Raw genomic sequence first — 19,965 nt, 5'->3', positions numbered from 1 at the left:
TCCCCGACCCTATTCTAAGTGTAATGACGATCAATGAATAAAACACACACTGTCACTCAATAAATTGCTGGTGATCCTGATGATGATTCTATTAAACTGAATTCAACACATAATAGCAAACACTTAATAGCACTTTTTACATGGCAGTAACTGTTCTAAGCATTATTTTTATCAGCTCCAAGTAACAAAAGAAGGCACAGAGAGGTTACGCAACTTGCCCAAGTTTCCGCAGTTAGGAACTGGCAGGGACAAGAGATGAGCATGAGCAAGCCAGTTCCAGAGTTAGCGCTGGTAACTGCTCTGCTGTGTTTGTTCAGCACATGTAAGGGAAACAATATTAATGATGCCCTGCCCTTCTATTACCAAAAAGACAAGAAATAGCAAGTGTTGGTGAGCGTGTGGAGAAAAGGGAACCCTGTACCCTGTTGGTGGCAGTGTAGATTGCTGCAGCCATTACGGAAAACAGTATGAAATTTTCTCAAAAAATTAAAAATAGAATTACCCTGTGATCCAGAAAACCCTCTTCTGAATATATATCCAAAAGAATGAAATCACCACCTCGTAAAGATATCTGCACCCCCGTGTTCATTGCAGCACTATTCACAGCGGCCAAGATATGGAAACAACCTAAGTGACAATTCATGGACAAATGGACAAATGGAATATTATTCAGCCTTAAAAACGAATGAGATCTTGCCATTTGCCACAACATGGATGAGCCTGGTGGAGGTTATTGCGCTAAGTGAAATAAACAAAGACTCAGAAAAAAATTGCATCATCTCATTTATATATGGAATCTTTTATTAAGTCAAATATACGGAAATAGAACATAACACAGTGGTTATGGGGAGGGTTGGGGGAAGGGAAGAAAATGAGAAGATGTAGATCAAAGGCTATAAAGTAGCAGATATAGGATGAACAAGTCTAGAGATTTAATCTACAACATGAGAACTATAGTTAATCATATTGTACTGTATTCCGCATTTTTGCTCCATGCGTAGATTTTAGTGTTGGATAATGACGTGAGATGATGGATACGTTAGTTTGCCTCACTGTAGTAATCATTTTATTATCTATATATATCTCATCACATCATGTTGTACACCTCAAGTATACACAATAAAATTTACTTCAAAAAAATAATTAATTTTGAAAAAATCAAGTTGTACATCTTAAACATATACAATGTTATTTGTAAGTTATACCTCAATAAAGCTGGAAAAAATACACCAAAAAACAGGGAGCATATTGATAACCCAATCATCTCTAACTGCTGGGCAATTTTTCTGCACTTGAAATTTCCTAAAACATAAATCATGGAAATGAACTATGCTTGAAGCTATACCAATAAAAATGACTATTATTTTTTGGGCTCAAAAAATAGTAATACTCTGCCCTTATCCCGTATGAGCTCCTCAGTAGAGAGTTATACTATGAAATGAAAAGTGCCATAACAAAGAAATAAGCTTAGGCATAGAGGAGGACTGAATGAATTATATTTTTAAAATACGAAGCCTTTATAGTGCAACGCATTTAAGCTAAGCCTTGATACTGGAGTGAGGAGGAGAAGGAGGAAGAAGAAAAGAAGCAGGAAGAGGAGACAGGGAAGGGGAGGAGAAGACAGTTATGATACCAGAAAGATTATCATCAGGGCACAAAGGATAGAAAATGGACATTGCTATGAGTGCTAGGGAGCAGCAGTGACTGACGGGCCCGCCTCTCACACCCCAGTAAGAAGCGGAAGCATTTCTTCCCTATAAAGGAAGCTGGCTGGCCAGGAGGCAGACACAGCCACCACCAGGATCCACATCTCTGCTGATGGCAGCCGCAGTGGGACATCACAAGTGCCCACAGCAAGCAGAATATAGAAAAGCTGCTGCTGCTTAAACACTAGTGGTCTTTGAGCCATGTTCGCCAATCTGAAGAACAGAACATCAGTCCCAACACTTTTTAAAGAAAATCCTAGGGTTTAAGGAGAAGAGGTAGAAATGCTAAACCAATGACTAAAAAGAAATTTTCAGAATCGACAGAATCAAACAGAATATTGAGCATCAGATTCAAAGAACGGTTAACATAGACACAGGCAGATAGATGAGACAGACATACACATGCCAGAAACAAGTTCTGAAAATATTTTGCTCAGTTACAAAAAACTATGTAAAAAATATTGATCAAAAAATAACTAAAGAAGCTCCAAGAAAGTAAGAGGACTATTCCAAGAGAACAAAAGAAAAGCTCAAGACAGAGGAAAAAATGCTGAGATAAGAGTTTCCTGGAGGTGAGAGCCATTTTGTCAGCTGTGGGATGGCACAGTGGCCCAGGACACAGCTCAGATACACAGCCCAATCAGAAGAGGCAGAAAATGGCCAGGTGTGGTGGCTCATGCCTGTAATCCCAGCACTTTGGGAGGCCGAGGCAGGTGGATCACTTGAGGTCAGGAGTTTGAGACCAGCCTGGCCAACATGAGAAAAACCTGTATATACTAAAAATACAAAAAAAAAAAAAATTAGCCAGGCATGGTGGTGCGCTCCTGTAATCCCAGCTGCTCAGGAGGCTGAGGCAGGAGAATCACTTGAACCCAGGAAGCATAGGTTGCAGTGAGCAGAGGTCGCACCACTGCACTCCAGGCTGGGTGACAGAGCTAGTAAGACTCCATCTCAAAAAAAAAGAAAAGAAAGAAAAAATCAGTGGCAGAAAATGGAAAGATCCCCAGAGAATATTTGTTTCAATATACATAGGGGAACCCTGGCAATAATACAGGCATAAGTCTAAAGTGATCCATTAAATCTGCAGTGACAGAGGAAGCCAAGACAATGTCCAGTGTGCTGCCCCTCACATGATTGGTTCTCAATAAATATTGCTGGATGAATAATGGAAAAAAGGGATGGAGAGAGGAAGAAAGGGAAGAGATGACAAATAAGGACCATGTAGTAGAAGACTGCGGCCAGAATGCTAAGAAATGCAACTAAAAGGTATGAAAGAAGGGGCTTCTGTCTGAAAGAAATAGAAATTGCTATCAGTAAAGACAGAAGTCCAAAATGAACTTAGAGCATACACAATGGGGCCAACAAGATGAAATAAAACAATCTGCCTTCATCTATGGCATGGCCATATTTTGGAAATGGGATCAAAGGGGTTCGGGGTTATCATCTGCATACCCTTGCTTGTCATTTGACAGTCAAGGAGAAACGCTTAGTGAAAAATCAATCCTTGAGGTTTGTTACACATAGGACTTTGAAAATGGTTATAGTCATGGCTCTGCTGGCCACAGCTGCTTTTCACTTTGACAATACACAATCAGAACTGGACTTGGAGTCCCTTGGTGTCAATGAGAAGAAATAAGGAAAAGCTATCCACATAGAAGATAAACAGAAAATACCTGGTGCTAGAAAAATTCCCCAGAAAAGAACCTGTACCCTGATATAAATCTGATTGACTGAGATTATTACAATGGTTACAAGACATAACATCAAGAAACACCATGTTTATTTAGCCCTTACTTGCCAGGGACCTTGCTAAATGCTTTTCATGCCTTAGCTCGTTTGGTCCTTGCAACTCTGACATAGGTACTCCATGACATTATCCCTATTTGAAAGACTAGAAATCTGACAATTACCAAGACTAAGAAATTTAACCTTGATCCCCTAGTGGTCAAGACAAGACAGTCCTACTTAGTGAAGCCCCTTCCTATGAATAAGATAAAGCATGAAATATTAGAAGGGACTCAAGATAGGGAAGTCTCTACCAATCATCCATATTCCATGGTTTGAAAATGGCTGCAAGTATCCTGCTGCCTTCAGATACTAGAAATTCTTGCTGGGTGCTGAATGCAGTACTAATATTTTAAGCTAACAGAGGTAGGAATAGAGGTAAACAGAGTATCAACATTGTCCCAATGCCTTCCTTATGGGATAACTCCCAAGTCAATATAAAGCTAATTAGTCATTTCATTTTAATCAATTCCAATTCAAAATTAAGCCTACTTTGACTACAGGCATTGAATTCCAGCTCACGCACATTAGAAATTATTTCACAAATGAGGCATATGTGAAATGTAACTAACCCACAGAAAACAAACATCTTCCAACTACAAGTTTTCATAGACAGCTTCTAATTTATGATATTGCTCTTATAGAATATGTGGAGCTGGAGGGATGTCATTTTGGAAACTTTTTAAAAACCCTGACAGAAATGTTATGTTCAGAACAATTGATCCTCACGCCTATTAGGATGGGCTACTGTCAAAAATAACACCCAAAAAATAGCGAGCATTGGTGAGGGTGTGGAGAAATTGGAATCCTTGTGCACTGTTGGTGGGATTGTGAAATGGTGCAGCTGTTATGAGAAAGAGTATGGCAGTTTCCGAGAAATTTAAAAATAGAACTACCATATGATCCAACAATTCCACTTCTGGACATATACCCAAAATAATTGAAAGCAGGGTCTCGAAGAGATATTTGCACATCCATGTTCATAGTAGCACTATTCACAACAGCCAAAGCCCTTGTTAAAAGAATCTAAGTAAACAAAGAGACAACACTAGCCTCTGATCATCCAGGAAAATCCAGGAAAATCATTCACAAATCAAATCAAAATGATTGATAGATTTGATTGCCCAAAAAGACTTTTCCATATCCACACCAAAACAAAACAAACAACAACAACAAAATAAGCCTACCACCAGAAAACAAAATTGAAAAGCCAACAATGAAATGTGAAATAAAATTTACATCATTTAATACCAATGGTCAGTCATCTTATTTCACAGCAAAGACTTACAAATCATCATCAATAACAAAACATTAAAACCACAATTCTAAGACTGCTCAAAGAACACTGGCAAGCATTTGCAAAAGAAGAAATATCCAAAGCTAGTTAACAGATGTTAATATTTGCAACCCTTCCCTTATAATTCCCTTATAATGCAATAGTAGGTAGGCATCAAAAATAATAATATCATTATTTGATTATTAATATGGAATAATTTCCAAAATATATTGTTAGGTGAAAAAAGCAAGGGCAAAAACAATATATGTAGTATGCTTCTTTTTGTGTGTACCCTTATACCCTCCTTTGCTTGTATATGTGTAATTATTCTAGGAAGGCTAGTCAAGGAAATGGTAACAGTGGTCGCCTCCTGAGAGGGTTACTGATGGATGTCTGGGAGGCAGGTGCTGAAGGTGCACTCATTTTCCACTGCACAATACTTTGTTTCTTTGACATCTTGAACCACACACATTTACTCAAGGAATAGATAAATTTTGTTAATTTTTGAACTTTTTGCAAATCGCAAAAAAATGCACATTGATATGAGAAACTTTTTCTTTTGTTTTGTCTATTAAAGAAACAGAATAGAAAGAAAAATAAGCCAGAGGCATCCAGTATCCAGAAAAATAAAAATTTTTGTTCATTGCTTGCATTAATGGGACTTGAAACAATCTTTCTTGAGGACAATTGGCAAGATGAATAAAGAGACTTCAAATGTGCATCTCCTTTGCCTCAGCTGGTGATTCTAGGACTCTATCGTAAAGAAATAACCAAATATACGTCTAAAAATAACATGCACATTTGTTGCAGATTTGCAAATAATATGTCTTAATAAGAAATTCAATTATGGAAATGATGTAATTCCATAAAATAGAACATTATGTAGCTGAAAAAAATCATGGGGAAGAATAATAATTTTTGGCCTGGGAGCATACCAAAGGGAGGCTACCAAACAGTACGTGTGAAAACAATTAGCATTTTTATTTTTTATAAGTTTTTACGTACATACAAATTCAGAAAGTATATATAGCTAAGTTTTAAATGTTTCCTTTTAACAGATATCTTTGAATGATGGGAAAATGGATGCTATTCTTCTCTTATTTTTTATCTCATGTTTTCGAAATTCTCTGCATTAAATACAGCACAATTTTTAGGAGAATGGACTCAGGAGCCAGGGTGCCGAAATTCAAATGCCTACATTGCTGCTTGCACAAAGTCACAGAACCTCTCTCTGCCCCAGTCACTGTACCTCTTTCCTATCTGTAAAGTGGGGATAATAATAGTTACTGCAACAAAGGGTTATTGTGAATTCCGTGAATTAATGGAAGCATGCCCCTTAGGACACTACCTGGGCCAGGCGCGGTGGCTCACGCCTGTAATACCAGCACTTTAGGAGGCCAAGGTGGGTGGATCGCCTGAGCTCAGGAGTTCGAGACCACCCTGGGCAACATGGGGAAACCCTGTTTAGTAGAGACTAAAGTACAAAACAATTAGCCAGGCTTGGTGGCGTGTGCCTGTAGTCCCAGCTACCAAGGAGGCTGAGGCAGGAGAATTGCTTGAGGCCGGGGAGTGGAGGTTGCAGTGAGCCAAGATCACACCACCACACTACAGCTTGGGCTACAGAGTGAAACTCCATCTCAAAAAAAAAAAAAAAAAAAAGGAACACTACCTGGAATACAGTAAGTATTTATTGTTTTTATTACTTTTAAAATTAGGAGAAAAATCTTTTTAAAACTCAAGTTTCTGATCCACAATACAATTTCATTGTTTAGTTTATTACATGTAACTAAGAGTAAAAAAGCAAATGTATACGATCTGAGGGACAATGAATGAAAAAATATTTAATCTGAAGATTCTTATAATGGAAAGGACAGTATTAATTTGGCCTTCCAAATTTAAAAAGGTAAAGAGCCTTCTATTATATGCTAGTCTGTTTTCACACTGCTATAAAGAAATACCTGAGACTGGGTAATTTATAAAGGAAAGAAGTTTAATTGACTCAACAGTTCCACATGGCTGGGGTGGCCTCAGGAAACTTACAATTATGGCAGAAGGGGAAGAGGCATGTCTTACATGGCGGCAGGTGAGAGTGACGGCGTGTGAAGGTGGAATTGTCAAACACTCATAAAAACATCAGACGTCATGATAACTCACTCACTATTATGACAACAGCATGGGGGAATTGCCCCCCATGATCCAATCACCTCCCACCAGGTCCCTCCCTTGACGTGTGGAGATTATGGGGATTACAATTCGAGATAAGATTTGGGTGGGGACACAGAGCCAAACCATATCATATTATTCATATCTTAACATAAAAGCAAACAAAAACAAGCCCATAAAATCCAAGGACCCTGGGTACAGAGTACACTACTCGAGTGATGGGTACACTAAAATCCCAGACGTCGGCACTATACAATTCATCCATGTAACCAAAAGCCACGTGTACCCCTAAAGCTATTGAAATGAAAAAAAAAAAACAAAAACAAACAACCAAGTACCTCCCACTGAGGCAAGACTTCCGAAATATTATCTTCTAGGAGGGGACCATCTCATTTGGACACCTGATTGTGTATTCACGAGCAAGGTGCATTTTTCTACTAAGCTTATGGTTTCTGAGCAAGCACAACAAAAAATGTTTCAGGGAAGTTCTGTGGGTGATAAGAAGAACAAAACTTTTTACCAACTCTCTGTGGGAGACTAGTGATCAGGACCATCCTACTTAAATGAGAAATCTGTTGCTAGGATTCCAATGCTTCAAAAATCTGCAGGACAACAGGGGACTGATGAAACAAGGTTGGCAAGAGAGAATCACAGACCACGAGGACCACAACAATGCATTATGCTAAGAAACCTAGTCCAGAACTATGAAAAAAATCTGTGGATGTTAGATTGGTTCTATGAGCTATCAGCCATCCCCACAATAACACAGCCATAAAAGATAGCATCCTTGTCTAATGAAGAAATGGCCAAAGAATATAATTTATTTACTCACAGTCTGCTTTATTAATGTTTGATTTTAATAAAACCAAAATGACTTAACAAAGTCATAATGAGTCCAATGATTCATTAGTATCTAGTCTTCATTTCAGTTTACACATTTTTTTTAATCTTTTGAAGGTTGGAGGTGGGGTGGTGTTTCATGCCAGTAATCCCAGCACTTTGGAAGGCCGAGGCAGGCAGATTACTTGAGGTCAGGAGTTCCAGACTAGCCTGGCCAACATGATGAAACCCCATCTCTACTAAAATACAAAAATTAGCCTGGCATGGTGGTTCAAGCCTGTAATCCCAGCTACTCGGGAGGCTGAGGCAGGAGAATCACTTGAACCCAGGAGGCAGAGGCTGCAGTGAGCCTAGATCGCACCACTGCACTCCAGCCTGGGTGACAGAGCGAGACTGTCTCAATAAAAAGAAAAAAAAAAAGGTTAGCTTTGCCCTTATACAGGGAGCAGCAAGATGCCAAAAAGTGCAGCAAGAAGCCCTAACCTTGTCACCCAGGTGGTGAGTCCCTCTCCCCACAGAGGGCAGGAGCAATGAAGTGGGGCTGAGCAAGGCACAAGTGGGGCTTTGTCAGCTAGATGCTGGGAAGCGGAAGCACTCATAACCATATTTTATAGCAACTGAGGTGGCCAAGACCCAGCATTTGAAGCCAGTGGCACAGGCTCCAAAAACAGCTCAGGGAAAAATACCCTTCAGTGACCTTCAGAATCATGGCTGCCACAAAGAAGATGGAACTTGATGCAGATTGTGTCCACTTCTTTGGCTGCATCTTCTTGTACTTGATCACCCTTCTCATTTTCTCACAAGCAGCCAGGCCTGTTGCATGGCCCAGTAGCTAACCCAAAAAACCCAGGGAGAATATTCCTCATTTAAATAAAACTTTGCCTTTCTTAAAATACCACCATGCACCAAACCAACCCTTCAATCCTACAGCCAGTTAAAACTTCCATTTCTGCACTGGTGTGAGCTGAGGTCTTACAGGCAAAAAAATCTGACTCAAGAGCTTCATACGCAGTTGGAAATTGAGTGAACTCTCTCACAGTTTCAAAGTAGGAGGGACAACCCAATTCTCCCAAGTGAATATGTAATCAACCAAATTTGTAAAGGAAAATAATTGTGTAAGATAGAGGCATCCGGTGGAGGGCAGAAGTATATCTGTGACTCCAGGAAAATCAGGATGAACAGCCTGACCCTTCCCTTCGGAGAGACAGCTCCACAGAATCTGGGCCCTCTAGAGTCTAGCAAGAAGAAGAAAAAAAATCCTAATACCGGGGGCAGCAAAATTCCTCACATCATTGTTTTTTCTCACCTATTTGTTTCTTTTTTTCTTAATTTAAGCATATGGTATAGAGTGGTTAGGAGGAAGGATTCTGGAACCAAATGGCAGGGTCGCAAATTCCCATTTTACCACTTCCTAAATGCAAGGTCTTTTCAACTATAAACTGGGGACAACACAAATTTCATAAGATTGTTGTGAGAATTAAATCTAATTTATGTGAAGTGTGCCTGACCCACAAATTTGCCTTATATGTAGTAGATTATGATGAGGAGGAAGAGGAAGATAAGAATGACGATGACAATGATGATAGTTATAGGGCATCTGCTATGTGTGGCCCCAGGCATTGGAGATGGCTTATGTTCCTCATCACAAGAAACATACAATTAAGCAGGGGGAATGGACATGACACTGATTAATTTCATTATGTGATGGTGCTGTGTATATTTGATCTGGGTTTGAGGTGCTATAGAGTATGGTGGCCAATAACTTGGGCTCTTGAGTTAGACAGTCTGGGTCCAAATACTAGCTCGACTACGTACTGTGTGGTCCCAGACAAGTCATTTCACCCCTCAGTGCCTCAGTTTCCTCAACTGTAAAATGGGAGTATGAGAATCACCTGTTTCACTGCATGATTGCAAAGATTAAAGGAATCAATATGGTTAAAGTACTTAGAAAATGACACCATCTGTAATAAATGTTCCATAAATAAATGTAATCTGTTACTGTTATCTGGGCTTTTCACAGGTTCATAGGTTGAGAACTTCAGGATAAAGGAACAAGAGAAACAGAGAGTGATGGTGGTGAGAGAAATCATGAGAGGGAGTGGAGCACAGGGTACGTGGACAGCAGCCCTGGGGGATGCAGCTGGAGAGGTTAGATTCACAAAGTCAAAAACTTCTAGTTCTCTTCCTGTCCAAAAGGCAGCCATCTCTCTCAATTTCAATAGCATGATTTGTACTACCCTTCATGGGGCATGGTTACAGTAGTCACAGTCTGCAAGATGAGATCTGACAGCTGGTAAAAAGACTCCCTGCCCATATATCCCCTATTAGCCTCTCTGACAACCCAAAAAGCCTTTTTATCATAGAAGTTAATTCTGGGTTAAGGGACTATATCCAAAAATGCTCTTAAAAAGCAATAGGTCAACTGAAAAGGCAATCCAACTAATCAACACACTAGCATAGAAGAATGAGACAAACCTCATAAAATCACACACACACACACACACAAACACACACACATACACAAACATAAAGGAACCCTACTTACCGATACGTAAATCCTTTCTGGTTTTCATCAAAGAAATAGTGTTGCTTGCTCATAAACAGAATAACTTCAATTAGCAACGATCACTAAGTCCTTAGTTCTTTGGAATTATATTGGCAAGGTTATGAAACCACTTTTTACCTTGCAAGTAAAAGGGATCACATACAGTATGTGACCACAAGACACTGGTTGCTTTTTTAGTTTAGTTAAATAACTCATACTTTTTTTATGTAATGTAAATTAACCGCCTGATGAGACTCATGCCCTATGAACTTGACTGGCTATTTATAGTGGCAATTTTATAATTGAAATAAAAATGTTCTCATAGAAAAGAAGCATGGCTTTCTTAAACTCTATTATAAAAATTATCATTTCTAACTTGAAGAAACTGCATTTTCAGATTTTATCTCTCAAAAATGACAGAAAGATTTTCAGAGTAAACAGCAGGCAGTTAATAAGGGTGATCTAAGGTGCAGGGTACCAAGAGCAACTCTAGGCACCTTTTCTCATTGCTCCCAATTCCATGTCCTGCTCTGTTTCTTGTCTTCTACTTCACAGTGGACCCATATCATTACGGCTAGCACTTTCTTTTTCTGATTAGTGGGAAAACAGCACTTTCTACTGATGCAGAAATCTGCTGCAGTCTATCAAGACATAACTGTAGATTTAACCTCGATCTTATTCTTGCAAAATGAAAGTAGTAATGGAAACACCTTATTCTGTCTCCCTGATGAGGGAGAAAATTATGAAGGTTATTAGAAACCAAAGGCCCTGCAACTCAAATCTCATAGTGATTACATGTCTATTATTCCATGTGGCCAGAATAAAATATGATCAGTTTTCCATCATGAGTAAGCCATGGCCAAGACACTGGGTTAGCATAAACTCTCTGAGGGTTTATATGTGTCTTGTACAAAGGCTTTGTTGGGAGCTGACCTGCCACGAGGCAGCGAGAACCTGGCACAATTTCTAACCGTCTCTCTTGTGACTCTGTCCCTGGCATCCATGGGACAAGCAGCTGCCCATGTCCACATTGCTCTAGGTGCCCAGCCAGCCAAGCCCAGTTCTTCCAAAGAATTAAAAGCAAACCCCCCAAAAAACTTATCTGCCCCCACATTTCTTTTTTTTTTTTTTTCTTGAGAGATGGAGTCTCACTGTGTCACCTAGGCTGGTGTACAGTGGCGCGATCTCAGCTCACTGCAACCTCCACCTCCCGAGTTCAAGCGATTCTCCTGCCTCAGCTTCCCAAGTAGCTGGGACTACAGGCATGCACCACCACGCCCAGCTGATTTTATATTTTTAGTAGACACGGGGGTTTCACTATATGTTGGACAAGCTGGTCTCAAACTCCTGACCTCAAGTAATCCACCCATCTCGGCCTCCCAAAGTGCTGGATTACAGACATGGCCACTGCGCCCAGCCTGCACCCATATTCTATCTGCTAATCAATAATCCCCTGAGCAGATGAACAAGGCACAAAAGAATGAGTGTACTCCTCACTCTTAGGTGACACAGGCTCCTTTCCAAAGAGGCAAGAAGAATGTCTTTTTTATGATTAGTTATATGCAAAGATTCTTCTAACAGTAGTTTGGCTAGACAGAGAAAATTATATCTATTTAATTTAATGACATATTAAAAATCATGCTAAAGTGGTCTCAGAGCTAAAAGGAAAAATTAGGATGAATGTTTCACCAGGGAAGACTGGTAAGAATGTCTTCAGGGATACTCTTTATTCTTGAGACCTCAGCATGCCCGGGAAGCACAAGCAGTCTAGTTTCTAGTGATGTCAAGACATTCAGTACAAGATGTTGCTCCCTCTCCATCCTCCTTGACTAGAGCAAACACCAAATGGAAACAATTAATTGTGAAGACACATATTTATGTGTTAATGATTCATGCAGCAAGGCCAAAGCTAGACCCCAAAAAAGAAAGAACTGTCAAAAAGGAGCTAGTGAGGAACTCGAATGGGAGAGGTGAGACAGGTGTTGGCCATGGCACCAGCCAGACCTGGAAAAGCTGGAACTCAAGACCCTCTGAGAAGCAGGACACACATGGAGACAGATGAGCTCTGGAAAATGGGAGGCCAGACCAGAGTAGAAGATGGTCAGAAAGGGCAGGACCAGTGAAGGGACCAGACCAGTCCAACAGGTGGAGGCAGGGAGTTCCCCTCAAGAGTAAAGGGCAAGCAGAGCTCGAGACAGCGGATATGAAAGCTGGCAGGATGCAGGGATAGAGCAGCAGATGGTCAGCCCTGGGGGGTCGAAGGCAGCAGGGAGAGAAGCCCCAGTGCCAGGGCTAAGGACCAGGATGCCTAGCCCTGGGAAGACAAACAGGGACTAAGCAGAAGCCCACCCTCTGGGACCTCAGAAATCTAGGGATTGATGTGCATAACAGGAACAGGAACCCTGGAAATGGGCCAGTGGGAGAGGCAGAGACTTGTAGCAGAAACCAGGAAGGAAGCAATGACTAGCTTTAGGGCACAATTCAGAATGGAGGCAGACCAAGACTAAGGTGATGCTGAGTCACAGGAGGCACGATCCCAAGCTCTCTTTTTCTTTTTTCTTTTTTTTCTTTTTTCTTTTTTTTCTTTTTTTCTGTACAGACGAAGTCTCACTATGTTGCCCAGGCTGATCTCAAACTCCTGGGCTCAACTGATCCTCCCACCTTGGCCTCCCAAAATGCTAGGATTTCAGATGTGAGCCACTGCACCCAAGCTCTCTTAATTCCTCCTGACTAGAAAGAGCCCTTTGCCACTTTCAGCTTTGTTGCTGATAATTCTATAACCTTGGGCAAATTACTTAATGTCTCTGAGCTTCAGTTTCCCCATCTGTAAATAGATGAATAGGACCTACCACACAGGCTTGCCATCAGGTTCAAATAAGATAATGCGGGTAAATCACTTTAGCACAGTCTCTAGCACATGGCAGGGCTCAACGAAAGTCACCTACTTTCCTTTACCCTACTACTTCCAGTTGATTCCTACTAAACTCTAGGTGTTTTAAAGATAGGTCCAAGCATTATTAATTCCCCTGAGTACTCTGCTCAGTTCCTGCCTCAGTGCCAGGGACACACATAGGCCACATATGCTCCATGGTGAATAGAACTCACAATAAATAATGCCTTAGTCCATTCAGGCTGCTAAAACAAAACACACTATAGACTAGGTGGCTTATAAACAACAGAAATTTACTTCTCATGGTTCTGGAGGCTGGGAAGTCCAAGGCCAAGGCATTGGCAAATTTGGTATCTGGTGAGGGCCTGCTTTCTAGTTCACAGACGGCACCCTCTTGCTGTGTCCCTACATGCTCGGAAGAGCAAGCTAGCTCTCCTAGGCCTCTTTGCTGAGGGCACTAATCCTTTTCTTGAGGGTTCCACCCTCATGGCCTAATCACCTCTCAACAGCCTCTCCTCCTAATACCATCATCTTGAGAGTTAGCATTTCAACATACAAATTTGGAAGGGACATAAACATTCCATCCATTGCAAATGAACACCAAAAGGAGAGCACAGTGGTTGTGGAATATAAAAGTGTTCATGTGTCATGGCATACTAATAATTTTTCATTTTGGTGTCTGAAAAAAATTAGGTTTTATCTACATGCATTTTTAGCATCACCTTTTCTAGATCAAATCCTGTATTTTAGTACTGGTTTATGTGGTTCACACTAATCTATGTCCATTAAAATCAAGTAGAACTCCAGAGTGAGAAAGCACTTTTGCTGTCTTTTTCTATGGTGTTTTCTAGGCAGAGTGGGACTGCCCAGGGCACCATCAGACATTCTTTTTGGTAAACAGTGAGGGGTGGAGGGTAGGAAAGAGAATTTTAAAAGGAGGCGCATCAAATGTGTGGATGGGGGGCAGGTATGTTCTTTATGTTATTGTGGTAGTGGTTTAATGGTTGTATACATACATCAAAACTTATAAAACTGTACATTTTGAATATCTGCAGTTTCTTATATGTCAGCTATACCTCCATAAAGCTGCTAAAAAATTCAAAGGTATAAGTCATTGAATATTTCAGATATCATAAATGAGTTTGAAAATTATTCAAGGTTTTGGATCAAGCTACAACACTAGACTACTCAGTGTTTTCTTTTGATGAAAAACTTTCTGATAGACAGATTTAAACATTTTTCAATGTTCAGTTGAATTTTCCATTTACAGGATGTCAGAGTGAACTTTCTTCTTTCTCATATTCACAAATAACAATAATAATAGCTGGAATTATAATTACTTCTATGGGCTGAGAGTGATCTGACCTGTGCACTTTAATGTATCATTTAATCCTTAGAATCTTATTGGGTAAATAGAACATCATCCTCCTTTATAGAGAAGGATACTCAGTGCTAAGGTCCCATGCCACATAAGAGGGAGGACTGGCACTTCAAACCAGGCAGCCTGAGTCCAGAGCCCAAGCTTTTAAACACAAAGCTGTAAGAGTGTCCTGATTCGGCTGTGAGAAAAAAATCTCCTCTCCCATTGGATATACTCAGTCAAGGTGCTTGGCCTTCCCCTGCCATGGTTGCTGTATTAGTTAATTTTCATGCTGCTATGAAGAACTGCCTGAGACTGGGTAATTTATAAAGAAAAGAGGTTTAATTGACTCACAGTTCCAAATGGCTGGGGAGGTCTCAGATAATTATGGCGTATGGCAAAGGAGTAGCCAAGGCACGTCTTACATGGTGGCAGGTGAGAGACAGAGTGAGTAGCGAAGGGGGAAGAGGCCCTTATAAAACTATCAGATCTCATGAGAATTCACTATCACGAGAACAGCAAGAGGGAAACTGCCACCATGATCCCATCACCTCCCACCAGATCTCTCCCTAGACAAGTGGGGGTTACGGAGATTACAATTCAAGATGAGATTTGGGTGGGAATATAGACAAACTGTATCAGTTGCTATTCTGGCTCCTATTTTTGCTAAGTCTGATTCATCTACTTTTCCCTTAAAAAAAGATAGTAAATCAAGTTGGATTTAGTTCAGAAATTTTAAAATGCATTTGAAAATTAATGAATCCAGCCAGGCATAGTGGCTCACACCTGTAATCCCAGCACTTTGGGAGGCCCAGACAGGCAGATCACCTGATGTCAGGAGTTCGAGATCAGCCTGGCCAACATGGGGAAACCCCATCTCTACTAAAAATATAAAAATTAGCCGGGCGTGATGGTGCACACCTGTAATCCCAGCTACTCGGGAGACTGAGGCAGGAGAATCACTTGGACCCAGGAGGTGAAGGTTACAGTGAACTCAGACTGCACCACTGCACTCCAGCCTGGGTGACAGAGCAAGACTCTGTCTCAAAAAAAAAAAGAAAAGAAAATTAATGAATGCAATTCACCATATTAAATAAAGGACAATATTCATATGATCATCTCAGTAGATATAGAAAAATTGGTAAATTTATGTTACTCAACAATATATCATTAGCAGCATGTTAATTTCTTAATTTTTATATTACTTCATTTTTTTAATTGCCGTTAGCCAAGTTAGGATTAACTACCTGAATCTGATAAATGGTTCTACAGAAATCTGTAGAGCAAACATCATTCATAATGGTGAAAAGTTAAATGCTGCCCTGCGATCAGGAGCAAGAAAAGAATGCCCACCATCACTTTTTCTTCCCATTATAGTAAAGGATCCTAGTCAATGCAGTAGGTCAAGAAAATAGAATAAAGTTATGGAGCTAGGAAGAAGAAATAAAAATGTCACTACTCATACATGGCATGTTGTATATTTGGAAAATCCAAAAGAATCCATAGATAAAATTATTATAATTAATAAGTTAAATTAGCAAGTTTGGCAGATACATGGACAATATGCAAAAATCTATTGTATTTCTATGTAGTGTCAACAGTTAGAAACTGAAATTTTTTTAAAACTCTTGACCGGGCGCTGTGGCTCGCGCCTGTAATCCCAGCACTTTGGGAGGCTGAGGCGGTTGGATCACGAAATCAGGAGATAAAGACCATCCTGGCTAACACGGTGAAACCCCGTCTCTACTAAAAACACACACACAAAAATTAGCCAGGCGTGGTGGCAGGCGCCTGCAGTCCCAGCTACTCGGAAGGCTGAGGCAGGAGAATGGCGTGAACCTGGGAGGCGGAGCTTGCGGTGAGCCGAGATTGCGCCACTGCACTCCAGCCTGGGCGACAGAGCGAGACTCCGTCTCAAAAAAAAAAAAAAAATCTTTAATAATAACATAAAAGTGTCAAATACTTAAGAACAAATGTAACCAAAGATGTGCAAGTCTTCTGCATAGAAAACTACACAAACTATAAAAAATAAAGAAAAGTTAAACAGGGATTAAATAGATGGAGGGATATATCCTAGTCATGGATTGTAAATTCTTTCTCCGCCTAAATGAGCCAGAATTGGTTTCGGCTTCTTACAACTCAAGCACCCTAACTGGTACAGAGGTTTTAAGTTGAAGGTACCCCCCACCATACAACTGATTTCCGTGCCCTGCATACATCAAACACCCCTGTGGTTTTCCACCTCTTTATTTTTGCTCCTGTCTTTCTTTATCTGCCCAAATCCACTCATCCAACACAAGCTCACCTTTTTATGAGCTCTTCCTGTGCAACTCAGTTTAAGTTCACTTCTTTTGCCTTGAATTCAATAACAATTTTTCACATGTAATTAATCTTAATAATATTTGCAAGTTCCTATATTGACCATCTGTAAATATTTGTTATTTAACTTTTCACAACTCATCTCTCCCACTAGAATATTCTCTCCCAGAGGACAAAATTCAGACCTTATATTTCTTTCACTCCCTGGTAATGCCCTTCATGTAGAAAATGCTCAATATGCATTTACAAATGTGATTTGTTTTGGAAGCAATATGTTGCCACAATTACTGGATAAAAATTAGATGACAATTTGGCTCAAGCCAAGTAGATGCAATAGTCCCAGATCTAAGACATCTAAGATTTATATGCTTTTTCTCTATTAATTAGAACAGGATGACAAACAATAATCCTGGGAGCCTCACCAATTCTCAAGAATTTACTCAGAAAACCAATAATTGGAGACTTTACCAAGAAACTCTATAGTCTCAAATCAAAGAACATAGACTCAAGATTTCCTAGAAAAACAAACAAAAAGATTTAAGACTTTAAAAAATAAATTCTATGTCCTTGAAGTATTACAATACTAGAGGGACACTATTACATTTACAACCACCCCCTGCCCCCCACAACCACATGACCTCAAAACACATCAATGATGTTTGGCAAACACAAAAGCTATGCTCCAATCAACAAATATCACTAAAAGTAGACCAACCGCCCTGGGGGGAATAATAGGTTTAATGAGTTGTCATAGAGAATACTCTGCAATTCCTTAATCAGAGGCCAGAGGTGGGAGAATTTTAATAAATCTACAGTAGAAAGTATTCCATGGGATAACACACAAAATGAAAGGTCTTATCTTTTTAAATACTTGACTCTGACTTTGAAATACAAAGGAAAATACATAGAATGTCAATGAATGTGTTCCCTAATTTAATGTGCTGACAATACAGGATAAAATACCTGAAATTCAGAAACGTAACTCTTAAAATGACCAAATAAAAGCGTATTTTATAGGTTACCTGAGATTCCTAGCAGGTGAATTATGAAAAAGATCCGTAAATTGGCATCAGATGTTACCATCTGTAATAACTCTGGATTTAAATCTGAAAATGAAAAAGCAGGAATACAGACCAGGATGGACCCAGGACAACCACTAACACTATTAACGCGGGGCGAATTTCCCCCACCTCACAAAAATCTGTCTTCAGGATGGAGTTGGCTTAGCCAAGAGCACATGCAACCATTCCTTTCACAAACAGTAACCCAAAAGAGATACAAAATGTTCTTCATCTTGTAAATTCCTCCAGCAGAAGTGAAGTAAGTGTGTGTGTGTGTGTGTGTGTATGTGTGTGTGTGATTGTTTGGGTGTGTGACTAGGTGTCTACTGTTCAGGTTAGAGGCATCATACGGTGATCCTTGACTGTCCAATCACATTTCTGTATGTGTATCTCTAGGGTAATCGGGTGGGGACCTAATCCTTTAAATGTCCATTTCTGAAGGTTCTTTGTCTTGGACTTATTAGTTTCCTCAGACAACACCCCTCCAAACTCCTTCGTGGGTTGTAGGAGCTTTCCTGTCAGTCTTGAGGAAGGAGGGGCTGGGTGTTGTCCCCATTTAACATGATAGCCTTCACTTCATTTCTCTGTTTTCAGGGAGTCATTTACCCCTCTCTCCTAAGCGGTAGAATAATTAGAAACTAGGAAGGTATTTGTGGATCTAATTGCTCCTTTTAAAGACTTTACACCAATTCTGCTTTCAGTCCCAGCCTACCCCCAGCCTTTAGAGGCATCTGTCACTTCTAGATCCCAAGCCTATCTGGGGTCCCGTAATTAGATGGGCTCACTGCTCATGCCCCTGCCCCCACAGGCGTGGGTTCCACCTGAACTGCTCTGCTAAGCCTTCTACCTTCTAGAATTCCAGTATTACTCCAGCTTGCTTTAGTGTCCTATCCCATCTGCTTGTGCCTATGCCTTTTTCATTCCTTTATTGCCATTTTATTTTTTAGAAAATTTTATAGATTTAGGGGGTACCAGCGCTGTTCTTTTGTTTTTTTGTTTGTTTGTTTGTTTTCCCAAGATGGAGTCTTGCTCTGTCACCCAGGCTGGAGTGCAGTGGCATGATCTCGGCTCACTGCAACCTCCGCCTCCCGGGTTCAAGCGATTCTCCTGTCTCAGCCTCCCGAGTAGCTAAGGATTACAGGAATGCACCACCATGCTCAGCTAATTTTTGTATTTTTAGTAGAGACAGGGTTTCACCATATTGGCCAGACTGGTCTCGAACTCCTGACCTCAGGTGATCCGACCACCTCGGCCTCCCAAAGTGCTGGGATTACAGGTGTGAGCCACTGTACCCGGCCACAAGCGCTGTTTTGTTACATGGATATATAGCAGAGTGGTGAAGGAGCAATCAGATCCATAGATACCCTCCTAGTTTACAAACCTTCTACCATTTAGTAAAGAGGGGTAAATGTTTCCCTGAGAAGACAGAAATGAAATGAAGGCTATCAGGTTCAATGGGGAAATCCCCTAACCCCTTCTGCCTCGAGATGACAGCAAGTCTTGTATCACCCACGCAGGAGTTTGGAGGAGTGGTGACTGAGGAAACTAAATTTCCTCTCAGTTTCTGAAGAGGAAACAGAGAGAAATCAATCACCGGAATAGTGTAGATTGTACCCATCAAGTAATTTCTCATCCCTCACCTCCCTCTTCCCCTGCCACCCCTCGGAGTCTCCAGTGTTTATTATTCTGCTCTCTATGTCCATGTGTACACACTATTGATTAATAGCTCCCACTTGTGAGGACAGGTCTTTGTGGTCACTTTAGTAGTGCTTTCAAAGAAGTAGATTTTAGAAGTCTAAACAGGAGATTCTGGTTATATTTTATAGTAATCTAAAGGGCATCTCTCTAATTAAATAATTCCATATGCTCAGTGCCCACCGCACCATTATCCCCTTCCAAACCCATAGATCAAAAAGTATGATATGTTGCTTTTATATACATTGAAAACCACAATTGGGGGACACAAAACAATATCTTTCAAATGAATAATGAAGTTCTTTATAAGCCAAGACCCTGAACT

At 40.4% G+C, this 19,965-nt stretch overlaps 1 protein-coding gene across 2 annotated transcripts in view; it reads right to left on the bottom strand.

Moving 5' to 3' along the window:
- Positions 1–19,965, bottom strand: part of ESR1 (estrogen receptor 1) — a 410,427-nt gene that overhangs the window by 358,105 nt on the left and 32,357 nt on the right. The window lies entirely within an intron of this gene.

Source organism: Gorilla gorilla, chromosome 5, assembly GCF_029281585.2.
Source record: "Gorilla gorilla gorilla isolate KB3781 chromosome 5, NHGRI_mGorGor1-v2.1_pri, whole genome shotgun sequence".
NCBI classification, from domain to species: Eukaryota; Metazoa; Chordata; class Mammalia; order Primates; family Hominidae; genus Gorilla; species Gorilla gorilla.
The sequence above is the reverse complement of the archived record's forward strand: the minus strand, read 5'-3'. Positions and strand labels throughout refer to the sequence as shown.